At 46.8% G+C, this 4,718-nt stretch overlaps 1 pseudogene across 1 annotated transcript; it reads right to left on the reverse strand.

The window, feature by feature from the left end:
- Window positions 1-2,174: 2,174 nt before the first annotated feature.
- LOC100339472 (large ribosomal subunit protein uL1 pseudogene) lies at window positions 2,175-2,953 on the reverse strand (annotated as a pseudogene). The gene has a single exon (XR_016225489.1). The product of XR_016225489.1 is annotated as a large ribosomal subunit protein uL1 pseudogene (transcript).
- Window positions 2,954-4,718: the final 1,765 nt, after the last annotated feature.

The raw sequence follows: 4,718 nt of genomic DNA on the forward strand, positions 1-4,718 counted from the left end.
TTTGACCAGTTGTTAAGGAGAGGCTGAAAAAGGATGTACTAATGACAGTCAACGCAGATGAACATGGATAAACAAGATTCATCAGGGAACAAGAGAATGAACCCTTCTAATCTGCTGGGTATAAGGCCACCACAAAACACAAAAACACTGGAGTAAGGGAAAAGGTTTATTAGAGAAAACCCAGCAGACCAGAGGGAAGGGGTGAAGAAGGAGAAAGAGGGAGAAGGAGAGCATCAGAGAGAGAGAGAGAGAGAGAGAGAGAGAGAGAGACAGAGGTCAGGAGATGGAGAGAAAGAGAAAGAGAAAGAAAGGAGAGGAGAGAGAGAGAGGTGAGGAGAAAGAAGAGAGAGAGGCGAGGAGAGGAGAGAGAAGAGTGCCACATGCTCAGGGACAGGTCCGTTTAAAACTTTGCAGGGGCCGGCACCATGGCTCACTTGGTTAATCCTCCGCCTGTGGTGCGGGCATCCCATATGGGTGCTGGGTTCTAGTCCCCGTTGCTCCTCTTCCAGTCCAGCTCTCTGCCGTGGCCCGAGAGGGCAGTGGAGGATGGTCCAGGTCCTTGGGCCCCTGCACCCACATGGGAGACCAGGAGGAAGCACCTGGCTCCTGACTTCAGACCAGCGCAGCACACCAGCTGTAGCGGTCATTTGGGGGGTGAACCAATGGAAGGAAAACCTTTCTCTCTGTTTCTCTGTCTCTCTCTCTCACTGTCTAACTCTGTCTGTAAAAAACAAACAAATAAACAAACAAAAAACAAAAAAAACCCACCTTTGCCAGAGGGCGGGCGGGGAAGCAGGAGCAGCAAATCCCATTAGGATGGAGGTGGAGCTTGACACTGGTGGTTGGGCCATGTGGCCACCTGGCTTCCAGCAATGGCAGTGGGGGTTAGAGCCTAGGATGGTGTCAGATGGCACTGGGTATTCAGCACGTGGAGCTGGTGGGCGGGCACTGTGGCAAAGCAGGTAAAACATCTGCCTGAAGTGCTGGCATTCCATATGGGCGCTGGTTCGAGTGCCAGCTATTCCACTTCTGATCCAGCTCTCTGCTCTGGCCTGGGAAAACACTAGAAGATGGCCCAAGTCCTTAGGCCCCTGCATCCACGTGGGAGACCTGGAAGAAGCTCCTGGCTTCTGGCTTAGGATTGGCGCAGCTCCATCTGTTGCGGCCAATTGAGGAGTAAACCAGTGGATGGAAGACCTCTCTCTTTCTGCCTCTCCTCTCTGTGTAACTCTGACTTTCAAATAAATAAATAAGTTGTTAAGAAAAAAAAAAAAGAAAAGAAATGGAGCTGGGAGTTTGGGTCTGCAGATGTTTGCTCTGATCTTGCAGAACAGAAGTACCTGCGTATGAATTAGGAAGAACTACCCCCTTGGAATAGCCACCCACTTAACCCAACATACTGGCCGTCACTGCACATCTGACATTTGAATCACTGTGCTCCTTTGGGCAGATTTCCCAAATAAGCCACTCCAGCTCAGATGAGATCCGCATCAGGCTAACAAGGGGAAATGGGTAAAAGTGCTGCATCAGGACTGTTGGGGGCTGCTCATTGGGCAGGTTTTCCAAACAGTGGTGGCCTTGTGGCCAGCGTCCTGAAACTTACCTCAAATCTTACAGCCAATAGCAATGATCATGGGTACAAGGGATGCCTTCCTAAACTCAGATGGTCAGTGTTTCTACCTATTTCCGTTATGAACCCCCAAATAAGTGCTATGTTGTGTTTGCCTAGGTAAGTCTGTATCACTTCAAGCAAGCACAGGAAGTCCATGGTTGGTGCTATGGTGTGAGATTAGGACCTGTGAATCTTTCTGGAAGTTGTGGAATCCACCTGGGTTATTTCTTCCTCTCTCTGTGCCTCTGTTTTTATGGAACTTAAAATGGGAATAATAATCTAACTTAATTATATAAAAGACACACTATTATGAACTAAGGATAGTCACTATTGGTTCAGTCCTACTGTGTACCTATCTGGTATCCTTCACTTTATATAGAATTGCAATTAATTCTCACTGTCATAAAATAGAAGAGAGCTCTCTCATTCCTAGAGACAGTCTCTCCCAATGCTAGGCTTAGAGGGGGTGAGTGATTGTCCTGTCACCTGTCCCATGGCTGCTATGTGGCTAAGCCTGGACTGGAACCCGAGCCTCTGTGATCACAGTTCCTAGACCTTTTTTTTTTTTTTTTTTTTTTTTTTTTTTTTTTGACGCTGGCACCAGGGTTTATTAGGGTGTGCTTTAGTACAGGCGCTGGGGCTTGCCCATGGTGCTCTTGATGTACAAAGCCTGGACATTCTGCCAATTCTTCTTCAGCAGTGACACCAGGAAGTTGACAGCCAGGTGGATATTGTACACAAGCTCATCGTCTGTCATCTTCACATGGCCGACTGCCACGGCCAGACACAGCACCTTCTTCATCTGGAACTTGATTGTGGACTTCACCTTATCGACTTTGGCCACCATGTTCTCATTGTGTGTCAGCAGGGAGGGGAACTTGCCGGCTGGGCCCAGGATTCGTGGGATCTGCTCAATCAGAGACTCTGAGGCCAAAAAGGCGTCATACTTCTTGGCCAGTTTCTTGTTCTTGTTGAGCTTGTTGAGCGCCTCGATGTCCACGTGGGGGATGTCCACAGCCTTGGCCTCGTCGCAGTGCTGCTGGTCGCCCAGGACACACACGGAGAACTTGGGGCGGGGGGTGGACTTCAGCCTGACGGTGCCCGAGAAGCGTTTGTCTTTCTGGGGGTCATAATTCTTCAAGCTGATCTGTAGCTCCACCGTCTTCAGAAACTTCCGGCGCTTGCGCTGGTTCCGGTGCAGGACTTCCCGCACCGCCTCGTACAGGGGGTCGCGAGAGACTTTGCTGCTCATGGCTCCTCGTGCTGCAGTAACCGGAAAAGAGCCCTAGACCATTTCAAAGCTGAGTGTTGCCGGAAGATGCCAGCATGATTTTAAGAATAAACTTCAGAAGGGTCTGAAATGAAGTTTCTTCTTCCCTGTTTGTTTTAACCTCTGCTTACCAGTGAGGCAATTCTAGAAGAGATAGCTTACCTCAAAATACAGTTTGGGACGTAAGAGTTCTTTAAAATACTCATTAAAAATGATCATCAGTGATATTTCCCAGCCTACCCCTCTCCTCCAGCCCACACTCCCATTATGTTCCTAAATATGTATACATGAAATACATAAAACTTGTATAACTTAAATAAATTTTTGAAAAATGATAATTAAAAAAGTTTCTATTGGGTGCAAAAATTTCAAAATCCTCATATATGAGTGGTTTCCGAAAGTTCATAGAAAATGTGCATTATGAAAAAAACAGTACATGGAGTTCAGAATTATTCGCACCCCCCAAAATCATCTTTGAAGCATATCTTCCATGATTTTTGGAAGTGCTCTTCTGTAGGTCCTTGAGGAAAAATCATTTGGACACCAATGAACTGCATCCCTGTCTAACTACGCTATCAGCCCAGCCAGTGGAGGGAGCACAGTTTTAAGACAGTTTTCACAAGCTCTCTCAGATGTTTGGTTTTTCTCTCCCTTCCCTCTCTTCTAACTGATAAATGAAGTATCAAAATGTGACTCCTTAATCTAGTGCCTATGTTGTCTGTCTTTCTTGAAAGCTGATGTTGGGAGCAGCAGGCTGTTGGGGAAGGATACCAGGAGTCGCCAAGTAGCTCTTCTGTTGCCCTCGTGTCTGCCCCTCTCCCTTCAGAGTCTGTGCTGCTGGTTATTTATGTACTGTTAGATGCCACCAAGCATTGGCTCTGGAGCCCACTGCACCAGCACCACACTGACCTGCACCCAAGCTGACTCTAGGAGAAAGCACCTAAATAGACGTGAAGACAGAATGATATTCTTATTATAATAATATAATAAAAAGGCAGCCGAGTTTTTAAATAAGTGTGTCTTTCTTGCATTTTATTTTTGTAGTATTTATTTATTGTTTGAAAGTCAGAATGACAGAGAGGGTGAGAGAGAGAGATCTTCCATCTGCTGGGTCAGCTTCCAAGTGCCCACGACAGCCTGGGCTAGGCCAGGCCATAGCCAGAAGCCAGGAACTCCCACTGGGTCTCCCAAGAACTCAAGTCCCTGGGCCATCATCTGCTGCCTCCTTGGCACATTAGCAAGAAGCAGGCTTGAAATCAGAGGCAGGACTCGATCCCAGGCACTCCGATATGGGATTTGGGCATCCCAAGTGGCAGCTTAGCCCACCACACCACAGTGCATACCCCTCTTCTGTGGATTTTAAATGAGTGGGGACTCCAATTACATGTGTGGTATTTGTAGAAACTGCAGAAATGCATGATTTTCCTGAACAAAGGGAACTGGAGATAAATTGTTTGGCTTTTGATACTACCAGCATTTAAGCAAACACACTTCTTCCTTTCCTTTCTCCCACTAGTCAGACTGGGATGTGTTTAATAATGGGGATGAAACCCACTAAGGAAGTTGCAGTCTACCTGCTCCTCAGGGATACATGCACTGAATTAAATTTCCACTTGCACTACTTAATTTAGGAATTGATTGAATGCAGTCAGGTAGAGAGTGTGTACATGTTAATGTGAGTGATAGAAAACACTGGAGAAGGAAAGATGACTATGCAGATAATACCCTGTCAAAGAGCTGCTAAGAGAAAGTATATTTCTGAGTGCAGGCGTTTGGCACAAAGGTTAACACGCCACTAGGGATGCCTGCATCCCAAATCAGTGTCTGGGTTAAAGT

The sequence above is a fragment of the Oryctolagus cuniculus genome, chromosome 18 (genome assembly GCF_051225735.1).
Source record: "Oryctolagus cuniculus isolate XC-2025 breed Fujian yellow rabbit chromosome 18, ASM5122573v1, whole genome shotgun sequence".
NCBI classification, from domain to species: Eukaryota; Metazoa; Chordata; class Mammalia; order Lagomorpha; family Leporidae; genus Oryctolagus; species Oryctolagus cuniculus.